Raw genomic sequence first — 20634 nt, 5'->3', positions numbered from 1 at the left:
AGTGAAGCCTTATTTTAAAAAGTATCATCTGGGGATATGGGGAAAGATGCTAGAGTAAAGGCACCCACAAAAAACTACTAAGTAATTCAAAGAGAGAAATTAATCCTCATTGAAACAGGGAAATAATCACAGTGCCAAGGCCCAAAATATGAAATGTCCCTGGTACATACTGTGTCAAAATACCGTTACATCTAGTTAACTCATACTTAATTAAAATGATCACATCCCTAAATCTAAATGTTCATCAATAGGTATTTGAATAGAGAGAATTGATCTAGGAGAACCTGGGTACACCCGGTAGATGTATCATGGAACAATAAGAATACCATGCACAAAGAAGAGTTATCTTAGCCGTTGTTATATCGTTTACAGCCTGGACCCCATTCGCAGGATAGTGTGAGGTGAAACATGATGAGCCAATGTCATGAATGCTAAAAATAAGAGGAAAGACATGCCACCAGGAAAAGGATATTAGTGAGTGGTTATGTGTGTAAGAAAATGCAGGACAGGGCAGCCCCGGTGGCACAGCGGTTTAGCGCCGCCCTGCAGCCCAGGGCGTGATCCTGGAGACCCTGGATCCAGTCCCACGTCGGGCTCCCTGCATGGAGCCTGCTTCTCCCTCTGCCTGTGTCTCTGCCTCTCTCTCTCTCTCTCTCTGTGTGTGTGTGTGTGTGTGTTTCTCATTAATAAATAAAATCTTTATAAGAAAATGCAGACAGAAGTGGTGAATGTCACCTCATGCTCCCCTGCCCCCTTGCCTTGATCCCATCCCAAATCTCTGCCCTCTTTTGAATATTGTATACCAAATTCTAGGCTCCATTAAAATGTAAGCCAATTGTCAGACAGGAGACACAATGGAACATATGCATAGAAAATGCAAAAAAGGAAGAATAAGAAGCAAAAGGCACACACACACACACACAAATAACCTCAAACAACAAATCAATCAAGGAAACAGAAGAGCTAAGATGCCACAATCCAAATAAAATTAGAGATAATGTTATATCTCTCAACAAAAAAGGGGGAAAAAGGAGGCAAAGAAAAGCTGTAAGTGTTCAAATAAGAGATTATAAACTAAAAGAAAGAAGGGTGTCTGGGTGGCTCAGATGGTTAAGTGTCCAACACTTGATCTCAGATCACCTAGGTCTTGATCTCAGGGTCGTGGTTTCAAGCCCCATGTTGGGCTCCACGTTCAGCCTACTTGAAAATAAACAAACAAAGCGAAAGAGAGAAACTAAAACTGAGCTGGTAGACGAATAAGAAATAAAAGTAAAAATTAAGAACATACAGAGATGAAAGCTCTTTAAAAGCAGTAAAATGATCAACGTAAAATACACCGGAAACTGACAGGAGCAAAAGGGATACATTCTCAAAAATGTCACAGTGTATGGAAAATGCTACTCTGCAATCTTCCAGGAAGTATCTAGAAAGAAAGGTGCGTGAAAGGCCATCGTTTTTAAGCCCTGTCTTTTGGAGTTTCTCAAAATGCAGAAGAAACGATAGTGCCAGAAGTGGCAGGGTGTTTGGTGTCAGGATAGGTTAAAGCCCAGCTACTGAGCCAGCAAGTAGGAACACTGGTCAGCCTATCGTGGAAATCATAAAGTTCTGGAAGGTGAGAGTGTTTTCTGGGAAATCTGCTTTAGCACAAAAAGAAAAGGCATTTGAACTCTGGCCCCGGGAATACCATCGGGCAGCTGCAAGAAGAGCGGCTATCACAACCAGACAGGCCACCAGGTAATACAGAATCTTAGACAGCAGGCATTTTGTCATTTCCATCCTCAACACCGATCATCATTTAGTTATAATGACAAACCTCTGAGGCCCTTAAGAAACACTTTACCAAGTTCAAAATAAAGCAAATATCCAAGAAAAAAATTTTCCATAATTATACCACCAATCTAATTAAAAATTGTTTGCCCACATACATGAACATGTTCAAATCATATATATTTTCAAGAACACTGTGAGTGAAATTTTATGTTTTTCATTGAAATGCCATATGGAGTCCTCCACTTAACTATATTAACAGTTTTATATCCCTCCTTTCACTGTTACTTTTCCACACTAAACTCTTGATATAAGCAAAGTTATTACCTGTTATTTTAGACTTGAGGCATTTTGCAGTTGCCTTTAAAGACAAGAATTTCGGGCAGCCTGGGTGGCTCAGCAGTTTGGCGCCGCCTGCCCCCTGGGGTGTGATCCTGGAGACCTGGGATCGAGTCCCACGTCAGGCTCCCTGCACGGAGCCTGCTTCTCCCTCTACCTATGTCTCTGCCTCTGTGTGTGTGTGTGTGTGTGTGTGTGTGTTTCTCATGAATAAATAAATAAAATCTTTAAAAAAAAAAAAAGACAAGAATTTCTGGAAACTTGAGACTCTGGAAGCCAGATAACTTACCATCTGGCAGAGAGCAGCAGGAAAAATGGTACCAACCTGTGCACGGGAACCTGGAACCCTGATAAGGAAGGTAGTAGAAGGAGGAGTTCACCAGGAAGAGGAAAGCCAGTGCTACTCCACTGGAGACATTTCAATCAAAGTTGCCCCTACCAATTCAAGAATAGCCTTCTAGGTTTTTAACTATTCTAATTCAGAAAGAGGAACAGGTGGAGTCAGGGCTCAATCAGCAGAAGAAGGAATCTAGAATATCTGAGATAACCACGGAGAGCAAAAGTTCAAAATATAAGGATATAACACCAAATAATGGCCCTGAGTATTGGTGGAGAAAGGAAATTTACCCACTGAGGTAATATAGAGGGTGTGAGATGATGCATGCATGCACACACTCACACACACACCTATTACAGAGGGTTCACGTAAGCCCAAAGACTGTTGCCAAGAAAGAAGCCCATTGGTGACTTTCCTGAGGTTAAAGATGAACCAGGAACTTATACTATTCTGAACACATAACCTCTAACCTCAGTTACCTGGGGCTTAGCGTGTGATCCTAATAAAATGGATTTTGGACTCAGGGTCTAGATGTGGACTTAATTTTAAAGTTATTCTACAATTGAAAACGAAGCCATCTTCTCAATTAGATTTAATGGACTACAATTGTAATGTTCGGGTGCAGGAAACTACATTTATCTTAGATAAGTGATTTTAAAGCTGGAATTTTCTTAAAGGCCGAAAAGGTTCAAGTGATAAACTCTGGTCTCTTTAGAGGAGTTAGCTGGGGCTGCAGACAAAATATCCAGACATTCTTCCTATCATGTCTCGCATGTAGAAGTTTACCAGAAAATAGAGATGAGCAGGAACGAAATGTTTTACCATATCCCATTCGAGTCTCTTCGTTCAGATTAGGAGAGTTGTGCTATCTGAATAGAAGAGAAATTAGGTAGGAAAACCCAAAGCCAGACAACTTTTTCTTCCTCGGAGAATGTGAATTCAGTTCGGTACAGACCACTTAAAACAAGAGAGGCAAGAACCAAGACTCCTTGCAGTGCTTCTCGAACTTCAATATGTATATGAATCTCCTGCAGAACTTATTAGAATGTAGATCCTGTTCCCAAATAGGGCATGAGATTCTGCATTTCAGACGCACTCCCAGGTGATTGCATGGACCAGATGCTGGGGCCGTCACCCTCAAGTAAGGCTTTAAGAAAATTAACTACAAAACTTGCTCTGTCTTAGATGAACAGTTTATGAAACCATCTCAAAAATCAGTACTCTGAACCCTGGGATCAAAATTCACTTAACTGCTGCTTAAGAAGGCAGGAGTTTCAAAGCTGAATTTGAAGAATGTGTGTTGTCCAATTCCTAATCCAAAAGAAGACAAAGAAATGATAGCTGTCATCTGATCCATAAATTACGTCAGAAAGGATATCCTCAAAGATCTCAGGGGGTCCCACTAACTTCCGATGGGTTATCTGGAAATACTGGCTCATTTGGATGATACAATCAAACCTGTCAAGTCTCCACAGGACAATAAACAAAGGCTAAGTGACCGTTTTTTCAATTTACACAATCTTTATTGAAACCCCACTACGTTTTAGGCCAAAGATACAGCTGGAATCAAGACAGACACATTTCTCTCTCTCTCTCTCTCTCTCTTTTAAAGATTTATTTATTTTAGAGAGAAATAGAAAGAGAACACAAGCAGGCTCCATGCTCAGAGTGGAGCCCAACATGTGGCTCAGTCTGATGACCCTGGGATCATGACCTGAGCTGAAACCAAGACTCCAAGGATTAACTGACTGAGCCACCCAGGCACTCCAAAACAGACACATTTCTATATGTAGAGGACCTTAGAAGGGATGGGAGAAAACAGCAGTCTCTCTCTGGAGTCAGAGACAGTCTCCCGTGGAGTCATGGGCATGGAGAAGTCTGAAAGTGAAGATAGGTGGACATGAGCCATCCCTGGCTACCTGGCAGGAGCCTGGGAGAGGAGAAGGGGGCCAGACCTGTCCTTTCCCCTAGAGTCTGGGCTTCATTAGGACCAAGTTATGACTTCTCCATAGTTCACACCTATTATTTTATACCCAAACCTTAAGTAAAACCTTGTTAATTTTACAGCATACGATCTGTCAGTGCTAGACTGTGGGGAAGTGGGGTAGGGCCTGGGAAAATATGGTAGAGAAAAAAACAGTGGTCGTCCCCTGGGGATGGACCGAGGATGGCAGGTGTAGCCACCACCAGTAAATGTAATAGTCGTTAATGGATCGACGGTCTCAGGAAGGGACACTGTGTAAGAGGAACCTGCATGGCAGTGACAGAGAAGGGTGGTGTACAAGACTCTGGAATAAGCTCTCAGAGAGCATGTAAAGCAGCATTTAGGACACTCCTTTGGACATGAGAACCGGTCTTGTTCAGATGACTGCATGTGCTCCATTCCAGGTGCACCAAATTTATAGCCCGACCCTCACAGCTGGATCTGATCTCCCTTATTTCCAAGTTCTTCCGTGTATTCAGAGCATGTAATTAAATAACATGGTTTTAGAGTCCTTCAGCAATCACAGTTCACACATCAAGAGATAGAGGACTTACGAAAGGGGTGAATTTTCATTTCCCTTTATTCCTCCGTCCCCCTCTGTCCTGTTTCCCCACAGCATTCACATCTCCATCCGCAGTGCAGAATGGGAGTGCTATTTCATCCTCAGGGACAGTCCTTCTCTGCCATCTGCACCACAGCAGCAATCACTCCAGCAGGACTTGTTTAAAACAGCAGTATGTCATTGCAAGATAGGAGTTTTTCAAAAAGCTCTTTTAGGGCACGAAGTCTCCTCACATGCTCTCCTTTCCATTTTTCTCTCTGGAATCACTTTTGCCAAATAAACTCTAGTGTCTCAAAAAGGTTCCACACATTCTAGAAGTAGAATTTAAAAGTGAGAACATTTTAGTGTATAGAATAGCTTTGAAAGCTGAATTTGAGTCTACGGATAACTGCAACAGGCCCTATCGACTCCAAATTTTGCTGTCCAACAGTTTAGGAAAATGCATAGAATTTAATTTGAGTGTATTATAGAGATCAGTTAGAAGCTTCGTTAATTGTGAAATAGTAGATTCTCTTAAATAATGAGCTCCCTTAGTGAAGATGAAATGTGTTCAAACACGTCTTGAAATGTTAGAACTATTGTATAGACGGAAACCAAATATAAAGCAATTTTTTATGAACAGGTTTACAGATTTAACAGCAAATTTACTTTGCGGAGGTCACATACACGTGCGTTGATTTACAGAAATTATCAACATAACTGGTCAGCAAAAACAGCATATGTTAGAAATCCTCTATTGTTAGGCTCTCTGAAGAAACTAACAGATTCCAAGTTGTACTCCTGAAAAATGGGGACGTGACTTTCCCCTGCAGAGTCCCCAAGAGCAGTGGCCCCTGCTTCTCCAACAGCTCTTTCAGGAGGAAAATAGTGGTAAAGGCAGGAGCCATCCCTCGAGACTATGTTTCAACATCCTTAACTCAGCCCTGAGAGCAGCATAGAGTAAATGGAGGGAAGGAAAGAAGAAAGTTTACCTCATTCAGCCCTATACTACTAATAAAAAACCAACAAACATAAACACAAAGACACAATTAGGGAAACCTGGTAAAAAAGAAACACCTAGCAGTTTGTGCCAACTCATTTTAGGAGAGTGGTTGAGAAAACTTGTTAAACAATTCTCTAGTATTCTGTGCAGGAAACTTGGGGTCAGAAACTTCTATCTTGAAAATGCTATTACGCATTTTAATAAGTATATTTTGTTTCCTTCTTTTTTTAAAAGATTGTATTTATTTATTCATGAGAGACACACACAGCAGGGCATAGACATAGGCAGAGGGAGAAGCAGGCCCCGCCCCCCCCCCCCCCCCCGCCGGGGAGCCCGATGCGGACCTCGATCCCAAGACTCTGGGATCACGACCTAAGGCAAAGGCAGACACTCAACCACTGAGCCACCCAGGTGCCTCTGTTTTGTTTATTTCTGCATCAATTTCCCCTTCATGTTTTTTTCCAAATAAACATTTTTATCAATACACATATAAGAAAAGTGCACAGGTCATAAGTCTGTAGCTCAATTAATTTTTATGCAATGAATACACCTATATAACCACCACCCAGATAGAGAAGTAAATGTCACCACCACCTGGAGGCCCTCCATGGACCCTTCCTATCTCTATCTTCTGCTCCAAAGGCAACACTCTCCTGACCTGTAATACCATAGATTAGTTGTGCCTGATTTTTTAATTTAATGTAAATGAAATGATATAGTATGTAACCTTTTGTCTGACTTTTCATTCATTATTGATAAGATTTATTCATGTTATTGTACATAACAATGGTCTATTAATTTTCATTTCTGTGAGGAATTCCATTGTGTGACTATACTAGAATTTATCTATTCTATTGATGATAGACAATTGGGCTGTTACCAGTTTTGAACTGTTATGAATAATGGTGCTATGACCAATTATACCTATATACGTATACACATACACATCTTTTGGTGAGTATATGTATGTATGTCTGATGGAGTAGAATTGCTAAGTCACAGGGGCATAGTCTAAAGATTTTTTTTCTGTAATTGTTTTAAAGAATTTACTGATAAAGCCATCTTATCCTTGCATTTTGCGCGTGTGTAAAGATGTTTTTTGTAGATTTAATAGCTTTACTAGGTATAGGACTCTTTGGCTTTTCTATTTCTTCTTCTTTTTTTTTTTTAAGATTTTATTTATTTGACAGAAAGATCCAGAGAGCACAGGCAGGAAACAACAGAGGGAGAGGTAGAAGCAGGCTCTCGCTGAGAAGGGATCCTGATGCAGGGCACTGGATCCCAGGATCCCCGGAATCATGACTTGAACTAATTCAGGTGCTCAACAAACTGAGCCATCCAGGTGCCCCTTCTTTTTCTTCTTATATAAGGTGTATTAAGTTGTATTTCTCAAAGGGATTTGTCCATTTTATCTGAATCTTCAAATTCATAGGTTTAAATTGTCCTTAACATATTTTTATTATCTATTTAATGTCTGAAGGATTTGGAATAATATCTGCATTGTCAATTTGATATTCTGTGTTTATCCTCCTTTTTTTTTCCCTTTTGATTAGTCTTGCAAGGGATGTATGAATGTATTACTCTTTCAAACTTCCAACTTTTTGCTTCTTTGATTTTTCTCTGAATATTTGTTTTCTGTCACCTTTATCCTCTCTGTATTTTTTTTTTTGTGCTTTATTTGCTAGTCTTTTCTAAACTTCTTGAAATAAGGGCTCAGATGATTAGTTTGTAATCTTTCCTCCTTTCTATAACATGAACCTAAGACTAAAAATTTCTCTTATCACAGCTTTAGCTAAAATCCAGTTTTAAAATATCAAGTTAAAAAAATATTTTTAATTTCCACTAACCACTTCCTTATAAGTTATACAAAGGACTTTCTTAATTTCTAAACAATTGAAAGTGTTTTTTTTAAGCAACTTCATTGAGTTACACTTGATATGCAAAAGAAATGAGCGTATTTAATGTAAACAATTTAAGGAGTTTGGTTATCTGCATACACCTGTGAAACATCATCACAGTCAAGGTTATAAACATATCTATCACCTTCAGAAGTTTCCTGCTGCCTTTATTTTTTTGTTTTTATGGCAGAACACTTAACATAAAATCTACGTTCTTAAATATTTGTGTACAACACTGAAGTATTAACCATGGAATTTATTCTATATGTTTTCAAATCTTTCAATTTAATTGCAGTTTGCTTTATGGCCCAACATATGTTTCATTTTGGGATATGTTCTACATGCACTTAAAAGAATGTATATTCTGTGGTTGCTTTGAGCAATCTTCTACGTGAGTCAATCAGGTAAGAGCATTATTGCATTATGCAAACCCTCTACGTCTTCACTGAGTTTTCTTTTTTTTTTTTTCACTGAGTTTTCTTTATCCTTGCTCTCAGTTATTAAAAGAAATGTGTTTGAATCTATTGCTATGATTATGAACACGTCAGTTTCTCTATTTAGTTCTGTCCAATGGACTTTACATAGTTTGAGGCCCTGCTATCTGGTGCATACAGACTTGCAACTCTTATTTCTTCCTGATGAATTGACCCTCTGAGCACGAAGTCTCCCTTGTGCTTTTATCATAAAGTCCATTTTGTCTCATGAGTAGAGCCATTCCAGCTTTTTGTTCTTTGTGGTTAACATTGGCACAGTGTGATAAGCACAGTTATTTTAAAGTCCGTGTCCTGTGTTTCCATTAACCAACTCGCCCGTCAGTCTCCACTTTGCTTGCTGTTTTCTCTTGACTGTCTGCAACTTGGTGCTTTCTCCTGGTACTTTCCTTCCTGGGAATTTGTTGTGGTTGTTGAATACCAGACATGGTGCATGATAGTTTAGAGTTCTGAATGATGTTGTCCTCCTGGGGAGAGTATTTGTTTTTGCTTCTGGGAAGCAGTAAGAATAGGGGCCATTTACAGAACCCAAGGTTGGACAGGACTGACTTGGAGCTGAATTTCCAATTTTGTGACAGCTAATTTTTGTCTATACTAATCGAGTATAGACTTCAGGTTCTCAACTGAAAAGCAGACATGTTTCCTGGGTCCCGCTTTCCTGATGGGCCCTGAATTTTAACTTGTTTCCCCAGGACCACAGGACTGATGAAAGTTTACTGAATTTCCCTTCCTGTTAGCTGCTGGTTTCTTTTTGCATTTTCAGCCTCTTAGTTGATGTTTGTAGATTAGCAAACTTATAGGACTTTGACTCCTGAAATTATGGCTACCCATATAGCCCTAAATTCCAATTTCTATCTCCTCACATTGTAAAACTGCCAAAAACTCGGTCAGTTCCTCAGCTCTCAAGCCTACCCACCTATGGATCAACACATGTGTTGAGGGGAAACATGGCATTGGAATAACCATGAATTCATGGCCCCTCAAGTATTCATAGTCTTAGTAGCTAGCCCTAATGCTAACATTAACTCCAAACCTCCAAACAAAGGGATACTGCCTCTAACCAAAGATTTCTGAAGCTTCTTCCAGCTTTCCTGCTTGTACTTGGAAAGAGAATTATTTTAACACAAGTAGTCTTTCATAACCAGAGGCAGAAATGCCACTCACATGTTTCTGAAATAACATTCCCATAGAAAATTCCAATCTTTCTTGACTATGCTAAGGTGAATGGAAAATACAAAAGGATTGTTGGAGGGTTTTTTCCCTCCAATAGTATTGCAGAATATTCCCAAGTCTGACTAAGGTGATGAAAAATTTGGTTCAAGTGAGAAAACCCTAAAAGGAAGGAAAAGAAACCCTTAAGAGAAACTTGAGTGTCAATGCTATAGCCATTCCTTTCTATCTAAAGATTGTCTGTCCTTCTAGGCCATAATGAGAATTAGAGAACATATGCTGGCACGGGATGCTTCTAACCATATAGGTGTCATTGCTAAGGACCGAAACAGGCGAAGCTGTGATAATCCACCCCAGGCAGACCTCACACATTAGATCCACAGTGATCGGGAGGTAGGCGGATGTGGCACTGGGAAGGTGCTAGACAATGATAATTTGCACAAAGAAAACATTTGTTTGATTTCAAGGTTGGTTACTCAATTTATCTTTGTCCAGGCTTTGCCTCTACCTGGAGTACTCTTCACATCAACATGACCACGTAATCTATCTGCCCTGTTGCAAGTTCCCACTCAAATGTAAATGCTCAAGATTCTTGGCTCCTCCAAACACCTAATTCATGTTTCCTGTAGTGCTTCTATGGAATTTCCATCTGTCTTGCAATTAATGTCTTCTCCTACTCTGAATTAAATCTCAGTCCAGGCAGAGACTGAAATGTTTTCATGGTTTCCCTTGAAGTACTTTGTGTTTATAAATAGTTGTTAGCTAAATTATTACATTGAGAAGCCCAGCTTTAATGAAGGGCTATATAGCATTCAATGTAAATCAAAGTGCAAGAAAATTCTCTCCACTTGCACTTGTGGATAGTACAATATACCAAAATCTGAAAGATATATAATAATAATAATAATAATAATAATAATAATAATAATGGTAAAGCATAATCACACTAAAATTGTGCATGTGTGTGTGCGTGTGTGTGTATGAGTCTGTCTATGTGTGTATGTGTTTGTGTGTGTTGGTGGAAACGTTTTCTTTTCTAGCTAACAATGGACAGTCAATTGTTGATCATTAATTCCAACAAATTCATGCTTCATTTGTAATTAGTTATGTTTATTTGCTAAAAACAATTCAAATAAAATCAACGAACATCTTGTTTGAGTTCCTACAATGCAAAATACTGTGTTGTGCATTCTGAGACCTACAAAGAAGCATAATATGTTACCCGTGTCCTCCAGAGGGAACATTCCAAGACGTTAAGACAGTAATACATTAAAAATGAAAAATATTGATAAAAATTTTTAAAAAGCAAATTGAAGGGATGTCACTGAGCAATACATGATTAATTGCCTAATGAATTATAGAGGCAATCATTGCACTAGGAATTAGAGGTAGTGTGAGCGCTTCCTGGGGTTGCAGTGACCAGGGCTGCCACTGGCTGAAGAACATACGTGTCCTGCACAAAAAACCCTGGTGGGGTGGGAGTGGGGTAGTTGAAATTCAACCCTACTTCCACTCAAGCCCTCTCTCCAGATACAGCTTACTTCAGACCAGATAGGATGGGCCTTTTTATAATTCACACAAAGATATCATGTATGCCAGGAAACAGGAATTTTATTAAAGATGTGAGACTTGAACAAGGTCTTGGAGAACTAGTGTCATTTGCTGTCATGAAAGCAGGAGAAACGTATGTTTAGGAGCCATGAGTGTGGGGAGAGTAAAGTGTTTGTAGGGGGGGAATATTTGCAGATAAGGACACATATGGGGAAGACATATGAATGTATGTATACATGAATAGCCTTGTACTCCAGGCTAAAGAGTACAGGATTTATTTTATAGATATTTAGAGCCAATAAATGTTGTGAACAGGTTACAAGTGATTGCTTTTTTTAGTAACATTTGTCTAATGCAATATATTAAATGACAGACAAGAGTCAGGGCATCTCCTTGGGGCACCATCGTAATTGTCCAGGCATGATGACGGTCTGGTCTAGGGCGATGGCAACTGTAATGGAAAGAAAAATGTAAGAGAAATGCAAGAATAAATGCAAGATAATTGAAATAGGGAATTGGGAAAATCTGGAAGAGGAGTTTTATTTTATCATAAAGATATTTTAGTTATTAAAAGCAATATTTCTTTTTTAAGTAAGTTTAATATTCCTTTTCCAATCTTGAGCTAATGTAGTCAGTGGTTTTTCTTAACGGAATTTTACCAGCTTCAAAAAATTTCTTCCAAAGCTCATCTTTAAGATTTTACTTAAATCTTGAGACTAAAGTAATGAGGTTGCACAGTGTTAGAAGATGACTCACAGCATGTCCTCTAGGACTAGTCTTCTGGAGTTTCTTCAGCATTTAGGAGTCATGACACCTTGGGCACATTACTCAGTTTCTCGGCACCTCAATTCCATCATCTGCAAAATGGGGGCAGTAGTAGTATCCGTGGCAGTGTTGTGGGGAATGAGACAGCACAGGACACACTGTGTCAGCTGTAGTTCAGGTCCTTCTTTTCCTGATTACTTCTTGTGTTTCCTTGGGCCATGTCAGCCTGGAGCTAAGAAAATGGTCCCCAAAGCTACAAAATGGTATTTCTCTGACTTTATCACAAACCTACTTTGTGGGAACTCGAACCTACCTCCTCAAATGATTCTGGAAATCACTGAGTAATGTTCTATTGGGCTAACAGGATGTCCAGTCCCGTCCCTTTCCCAAAGCATCATCTCCACAGTGTTCACTGCTGCCCATCAGAAACTCTGTCATCGTCGATGCCTATGTATACAGAAATGCTTCCAATATCCGATTTCAAGAGCTCCAGAAACACACCATGGACATACCATTATCAGTGCTACCACTGCCAACCCCCACCTGTACTACTGTCTCCAGCACTGCTACTTCCAGGACAGCATAAAGCCATCCACACCTCACCACTGATACCAATGCCACTTGTACCTTGTGCTCTTATTATCCCTCAGAGGTAGAGAAATTGCTCATTTTATTTTTACTTGGCTTGTTTCTTTCACGTGCCTCAGCCTAAGGACTAAATTAGCTTCCTGGACCTTCCACTTGACAAGCACCATGCCGTACTTAGAATCTCCCCTCCAACTTGAAGTTTACCTTTTTCCTTTGAACCTCCTAAAGAGGTCACTTGATCCGAGAGGGCAATAGCCTGACTCCTAGGAGCTCTATCTCCAGAGGCAGGTCAAAATCTTGGTAAATGCAACATGAGCTCAAATTGGGACTCCTTATCTACTTGGCTTTAAAAAAAAAAAAAAAAAAAAAGCCAAGCCACATAGACCACTTTTCTGAAAAAGAATCAAATTCATAAAAATAAATATTAATGTGAAGAGTTATGTTTTTCAATAACAGAAAGCTAGGCAATGAACAGAAAAAAAAAGGTGAAGGCATTAGAAAAATAAAAGTAGTCAACGTGATGCAATTTCAATACCCTGACAATGACTGATAGATCACAGGAATGGAGTCAGATGGATGCTTGTCTCTGAGTGCATTACAAAAATGTTCCCTCACACAGCTTGTGAAGTAATCAACAGGACCAGGGGCTATTCTGGACTTAGTCCAAGGAAATGAAAGTAGGTGAAATGAATACTGTAACATGGAAGCTAATAAACCCCTAGGGGAAAGTTATAATATCACCAGATTGGAACACACTTCTGAGAATATTTGTGAATGGTAATAGAAGTATAAAAATATTGGAAAATGTGGAATGAGTTTAAAAAAAGTTGATTGGAATCAACTGTTGTGCACTATAATGGAAAGGTATACAGTGCTAAGAATGTATGACATTTGCTATCCTGAAATTCAATTCTAATAACAGAAGTCAATGTAGTCTCATAAAAATGTAGTAATGAAAATCAAAAACAATTTCCTTATTTAAAAATACTATCAGCTTTGATATGGGATTAGATTCTGGAGATTAAAAAGAATAAGAGAAGTCACAAGCAAGCTTCAAAATGTATTTAAAACATAGTTTCAAAGGAAGCTGTATGGAATTGCAGAAAGATCAGGGATTTTGGAAACTGACTGGCCTGAATTCATGATGCCAGGCAAGTCCCTTCTCTCATTTCCTCTTCTACACAAAGGGTGTAGGAACACTAATTTTAGAAGAGCTATTGTTCACGGAAAGTTCGATTAGTCATGTGAAAGCACTCTGGTGGTATGTGGCATTGGATAGTTGCTCAGTAAACATCACCTCCGCTCTCTCCGTGCCCCTTCATTTCCATGGCAACAATGTACCAGTCATTAGCTCTCCTCTCTCATTTTCTTCTTTCTTCCACCAAGATAGTTGTATCCCCATTTCCAAGGCCAACTCTTTAAGTCTGATAGGCCACTGGGAAAGATGTAAGGGTAGAAATGGCTTTGAGAGAAGACAGGTAGATGAACCACATTGTAGGAAGTGCATTTCACCAGCTGGTAAACACTGGCCCAGATTAGGGTAGCTCTAAAATATGAACTAAGGATGGCAGGTGAGCAGAGAATCGACTTTTTTTTCTTCAGTGTATAACGGAGTCAATGCAGATATCAGATGGATAAAACCAAATAATTTTAAGTCTCTTCCAAGCCCTTTCTTCTAGCCAGACTGACATGTTCATACTAATCTGGCTTCCAAAGAACAAAGTTGGTGACCCATGGTCTCCTCAGATCTGTACCGCCTAAAAGGAGGCAGTGCACCCTTGAGTACACAAAGATGCCACACAGAAGTTGTTCTCAAAGTGACCAAAATTGTGCGTTTTTAATATGAGAGTTCTGTCCAAGTTTACAAAAGAATGTGCACTATGACATGAAGAGACATCTATCTTCTACTTTGGCCAAGCTCAGTTTATGAGATACACTCAAAATGTAACTTTATTTTGGTGTCTCCTCCTCCTTTAAAATGTACTCAGTAGGGAAGGTTTTCCCCTGCCATTAAAAAACCCTTTCAACAGGTTCCTTTACTTGTGTGTTATTGTTTACTGGCTCAAAACTACCTAATCAATAACTATATGCCCATTGCCAGCAATTATTAAAATGTTGAACTTGGCTTAGAGTTAAAACCTTTCCTCTCCATCAGCTAGGCCAGTTTGAGGAAAACTGCCTGCCACCTGGGAGGCAGGACACTCATCTTCTCTGTCCTAACTCTTCTACCCTACTCATTTGCTATGATCTTTAACCCTTCCTGGTTTGAAACCCAGGGAGCTATCTAGAAAGCAGAAAGACAGACCGGGAATTTTTTTCATACAAATTGCTATTGTTCTAAGCTGACTTTCTGCTACATGGGCAGGGAAGATTTTTTTGTGTGCTCTTTCTCTCGCAGAGGTTTTAGTAGCTAAATTCAGAGGGCCAGCCCTCTCCAGCTGTATCTCTAGCTTGTGCTCCTCCTTTCACTGCCCTGTCTCCCCCCTCAGCCTCTGGTACTTAGAAAGCCCATTCTATGGAGATTTTTCTCTGCTGGAGTCCCATTGCCTCTTCTAGGCCAGCTTCTCTGCCAGGACAGAAAATAGCTTGAGGCCATTCCTATATCAGCTCCCTCGCTGGTACCTGGGGTTTTGCCTCTCTGAACCCGCAAGAAGAGAGTAGTTACTCTCCGGATGCAGCAGTGACTCACCTCTGTGTAGCTGTCAAACCAGCTCTCCAATACACCTCCTCTGCTCTTCAATTTCCTGGGCTGCAGTCAGGACTCCGTTTACCCTGGGCTCAAACCCAGAGGAGGAATAAGAAGCTCTCCGAACAATTGGTGAAGTTCTCCCTTCCGTGTGACAGAGAGCAGGTGTGTCTCCAGCCCTCCTCCCTTAGGGAAAAAGGACGGTCTCACTGCAGCTTTCCCCGTGAAATGGTCCTCAAATGCTTTCCGCTTGCCTTTCTCAACCTTTTTACATCCTCCATTTGGGTCAGTGTTCCCCTAGTGTCAAACTCCAAATTTGTGAAACCAGCTCTTAACCTTTTGCTTTAAAATATGCGCATTTTGATCCAGCATCTCACTTTGGCGTGCAGTATCTATCCTATAGGTGTAATCTTTCTCAAAACTTTTTTTAAAACATGAAGTAAAGGAAAATATCCAGCATTTTCGTCTTAGGAGAAGATCGCACCTAAGAATGGGAGGCTATTCAATGACACTTGAAACTCTGCAGCTTCCACGGACTCATTCATTCATTCATTCATTCATTCATTCAATATTAATTGAAAAAGCATAATATATAAGGACTGTGCTTGGCTCTGAAAGCACAATAGTGAACCCAAAAAGGCATGGTCCCTGCTAATGGACTATACTGTCTGCAAGGAAGGCATCTGTTCCCATTTTTATTTGCCCTTTTTTAGTTTTCAAATAGAGACTTTATTAAACTCTTGTACTCTTGGTTCAACATTGTAAGTGCACCCCTTTCGTCACTGTCAGCCTGTAGAAGGCAATTAAGTCAACATATATAGGAGACAGCTGGTTCTTGCCAAAAAGTGACTGGAGTATATGATAGGAGGTTGTTACCTAAAGTCCTTGCCAAGGTTTTGTGTTATTGAAACCTGAAAGTTCACTTAATCAGAAGTACTTCTTGGTAGAGCACCATGGGTCAGTAGGTGAAGCAATGGCACGGAAAGGACTCTGGGAACATGAATTTTAATTTGGTTCTGCCACTGACTGTGACCTTGATCAAGTCCCCAGACTTCTATCTCAGTTTCCCTGCTGTAAGAGCAGGAGGGGGCTTGTAATAAAATTGGTTGAGTATCGTTGTGCTCTGTTTTCTTTACATCTGGGGAAGGCAAGCTAGCACTACAATATCTGTTTTGTGGATATTGAAACTGAGCTGCAAAAAAAAAAAAAAATCCGAAGATATTTCTATATTCACATAGTAAATGAGAAGCGATCCAAAAGTTGGAACTAAGAATCTGTCAGTCCCCAAACTTTTATCTTGGCAATATTCTTCACAATGTTATGAACTCAGGTTTTAGTGGTTTAGTTTCTGTTTTATTTCTACCGTCTTTCAAGGAAAGACTCTATCCTGACTCCTTAACCTGTAGTGAAAGAAATGTTTAAGCTGACTCTTGAAGCCATATATATATATTTTTTATTATTATTATTATTTTTTAACCACATGGTTTAATGATGACATGAGCTAAGTAAAACAAAACAGGTACTGAGGCCCTGCTATGAGGCAGACAGTGTTAGGCACTAAAGCTAAACAATGTGATCAATCAGAGCTCATAGTTATTGAGGGCTTATTTCATGCTAACTGCTTTCTATGGGTTCTTCTTTTAGTCAAAGCCAACCCTCTGGGGTAACAAACAGCCATTTTCCAGATGGTGAAACTAAGGCTCAGAGTGGTCAAACATCTTTTCCTAAGATCCCACAGCTAGCAGGGGCAGGAAACAAAAGCTTGACCCAAACCTTCTAACTCGAGTCCATATTCTTAACCACTCACTTACTCTGCCTTCCAAAGATGAATAAGATTAGATGGAACCTCTTGTGAAGAAGGTCACGGATGAATGGAGGAGAGAGATTCATAAATAATTGCTATGGAAGTAGAGAAAAATGTGCAGGGACACTTGTTTGGGGCTGGAACAAAAGAGTGTGTGAGGAAGTGTTGCAAAGGAGACAACATATGAACTGGAAGAAACCAAATGAGGGATTGGAGATAGGCATTCCAGAGGCAGGAGCGTGAGGCTAAGACCCTGGAAATCTATAAGGTGTATGAGGCAAGGAACTATGAGTAGTCGAGTATGGCTTGAGCATAACACAGTTGGCTCCCTCCTTCCCAGCTGTCCGTCCATCCACTCTCAGGCCTTTTGATGGCTTCACAGAATCTACATGTGGACATAGGACTATTCTCCCTCCTGCCCAAAGCCCTCGGGGTGGGGAGAATCCACAACTGCAAAGATATTGCCAACTTCTTATCAAGCACTGAGAGAAAGTTCAAGTGACTAGTTTGTTCCCCAAGTGAAAGCATAAAATTCTGAGATACCCTTAATCTATGAATGAGTGAATTTTTATTGTGAAACAAACCACGGACTGATGGTAGCTTTTAGGACAGCAGCCTCCTTGCTCCCAGCATCCAAAAGTATCCCACACTCTGTGTGACACCAACATGTAGGCAACACAAACAAGTTAAGGTTCAGAAATGGATGTGAATAAGACTATGGAAGATAAGGCAATGGGAGGGAGTAAGTAGCAAGAATGGGAAGAATGGGAATGCAAGCAGGCATCATGAAAAAAGAGAATATTCCATTCAAAAACATTTCTCAAGAGCCAATGGTAATACAGGCCAGGATCTAGCTTAGAAAGCAAGGGTCTTGCCCTTTATTTGATGTTATTTTAATATTTTAAACAAAGTGTTATGGAAGTTCAATGTGAAGAAAGGAAGAAAACTGATTTTTTCCTTGGTAAAGGCATCCATCAGTTTCTGCCTCAGGAGTCTTCCATTTATAGCTGTTTCCACCCCTCCCCCCCCACCCCATAGCAATTCACAGGGAGTAGTTAAAACAGGATTTAAATTAAAACACATTCTGAACTATTCCAGTATCCATTTGGTTTAAGTACTGACCACACACAAAAGAAAACCTTATTAACTAGATTTCCAAAGAATCACAGAGGAACTCATTTTTGGGTGGTTTTGGGTGGTGACCATATAAAATGTTTGCCTTGTGAGAACAAGATAGAGAAGGATTTACATTTGCTCTTCTTAGGCTTTCAGTCCCCCTGGTTTTTCAATCCATGCTACTAGATGGGCTTCCCTGGATAGAAGCTTGGAAACATTGGTGGGAGCGGGGAGGGGTGTGCGGGTGGAGTGTTACACTATATTTCCTCATAAGCTTATGTTATTGCTGCTTATCAGGACTACTAAAAAAAAATAAACAAAGACTTTTTGAAAGAATATTGAGTCACTGGGTTAAAAAAAAATCAATGAGAATAGCCAAACTATTAATTTTCTAGAATGTAACACTTGGATTCTGAAAGGGAAAGGGATAAAATCCCTGAATAAAAAATTCAGGTTTATAATAATGAGGACTATGATAATAATAATGTCTACAACTAATAATTTTCTATTATTTTTACGTTAGGATATTTTTGCACTCTTAGATAGGTGTCATTTTCATTTTACACTTGAAGAAACCCTGTCTTTGAGAGGTTAAGTACCTTATGCAAGTGCAGATAGCTAATAAGTAGTGTGACATGGACTTGAACTCATATCTACAATGTTAGACAGAACTTCAGTGCTGTGTTTTACTGCCTAAAAATTAAATGGCAGATTTGCTCCGTATGGAATATGTAAACTCAGAAATCCACAAGTTCACAGGCAGCTTCCAAATATTATATTTTCATGCTCTCACAAAACACTTAATTCTTTGTCCTGTCCTTCACCTAATCAAAAAACTGTCTGCTTGTGGACTCTGACAGACATGCCTCCCCTGAAATCAGCTCCAGCTGGAGTTCAAGAGCCACATGGAAGTGCTGAGACCGCGGGGTCACTCAGTATCAAATTCATGCTTTTTGTTTACATCCTATGCCTCGTATTCAGACCTTTTATACAGCTCTTGATCTCTTGTTGTTGAGGAGTTTTGACCTGGACTCATGACCTCATGTTGCCAAAAACTTCTTTTTCACCCCCTGACCTTGAGTGTTCCGGAATCCTAACCTCAGTATCTCATCCCTAATGCTGGTCTCCCTGGATTCTGGTCCCCTTACTTACTAATCTCTCCCTCAGCTGACCTCTCTGGAATTAATCAATGATCCACCTGCCAGTACCTTTTGTGCCTAACCAAACTCCTAGTCCTGGACCTCTGGCCTTCCCTCTGGTCCATTGTCTCTCAAACCCTGTTAGAACATGCTTTGAAGAAATAGCCTGATTTTCAAAGACGCAGAATCAGTTTGAAGCTTTACAAAACATAAGCCTTGAAAATAAGCATATCTAACCCCAAAACTGAAGATATTGATGTGCTGACCACATGTCAACAGACTATGGCACCAGTCATGAGTCAAAAGAGGAAGGAGAGCAGGAGGGAATACAGAAATCAAGAAACTGCTTGAATGGTGTGAATTCTCAAATGCATAATTGTTTCTGCCAAACTTATCTCTTCTAAATTACAGTCTATTTGATAAGCAGAGACCTGAATTCCACTCCATTTTAGATCTCACACAGTATTCAGTGTAATGCCTGGGCCTAGTTAGCCCTCATAAATATATAATTAATTGATTGATTGAGCAATACTTAGTGAATTAACCACTAACAGCCCTTGGATCTCCTGGCCCTCTAAGACTATCTTTAGCACCTCAATACACAAGTAAATAATACATGTCTATAACTCTGTTTATCAGTTCACTTTCCCTACCTCGTGAGGATTTTAGGAATCCAGAAAGGTCTGAAATTGTTTCTGTTGTGGTCCGGCATTCATCTGCATTTTCTGAAAAGAAAGAAAACTGAAATAATAAACTGGAGACAGATAAAAAGAATAACAGTAGTCCGTGTTGCTCAGGCCTAGTTAGAAAAAAAAAGAGATATTTCAAGAATTATTTTGGAGTAAATCTGTATCCGGGCAGATTAGACCAAGTTACAAGTCAGGGCAAAATGGAAGGAGAACAAAACATCCTACAACCAACATACTTTTGGGAGCAAATGGAAAATAACCCCAGGACTTAGAAAATGGGGGCAGGAGGTGCTGAGGATTTCAAATGAAGTGCCTTCCCTTCTGCTTGAACAACAGCACCACACAACCGAACAAAGAGCTGGGGGGCCAAGTTCTAGCCTGAGAGCCCCCCACGTGTTTGCATTAGTGAGGTAAGCAACTGCAAGGAGGGGACTTAAAAGAAGACTTTGTATTGTTCACGAAGTCTTTCAAGCACGGCAAGGGTGGAATTCCATCTGTTCAGTTCAGTTCGGTTCAGTGAGCCGGTTCACTTTTAATGGTTCACTGGGTTGTGACACCTAGTAGAAATTACAACCAATGTTTTAACAAAAAAAAGGTTGGGGGGGGGAGAAAAAGGAAACCTTTACGTGATCATTTCTGAAACTCTGGCATTTATGAAAGTTTACTTTCAAGTTTTCAGCTCTGTGTGTTTGTGATCTGGTTCCAGGACATCTTTCCCCGGTGGGGGGGGGGGGGGGGGATAGCATTAAAAGAATGCCACTGTAAA

At 40.0% G+C, this 20634-nt stretch overlaps 1 long non-coding RNA gene across 1 annotated transcript; it reads right to left on the bottom strand.

Moving 5' to 3' along the window:
* Window positions 1-10713: 10713 nt before the first annotated feature.
* On the bottom strand, window positions 10714-20210 carry LOC144315147 (uncharacterized). The gene is made up of 3 exons (XR_013380919.1): window positions 20105-20210; window positions 19833-19904; window positions 10714-11532 (listed from the first exon to the last, which is right to left on the bottom strand). It is a non-coding gene; the product is annotated as an uncharacterized LOC144315147 (long non-coding RNA).
* Window positions 20211-20634: the final 424 nt, after the last annotated feature.

This window comes from Canis aureus, chromosome 6 (genome assembly GCF_053574225.1).
Source record: "Canis aureus isolate CA01 chromosome 6, VMU_Caureus_v.1.0, whole genome shotgun sequence".
NCBI classification, from domain to species: Eukaryota; Metazoa; Chordata; class Mammalia; order Carnivora; family Canidae; genus Canis; species Canis aureus.
The sequence above is the reverse complement of the archived record's forward strand: the minus strand, read 5'-3'. Positions and strand labels throughout refer to the sequence as shown.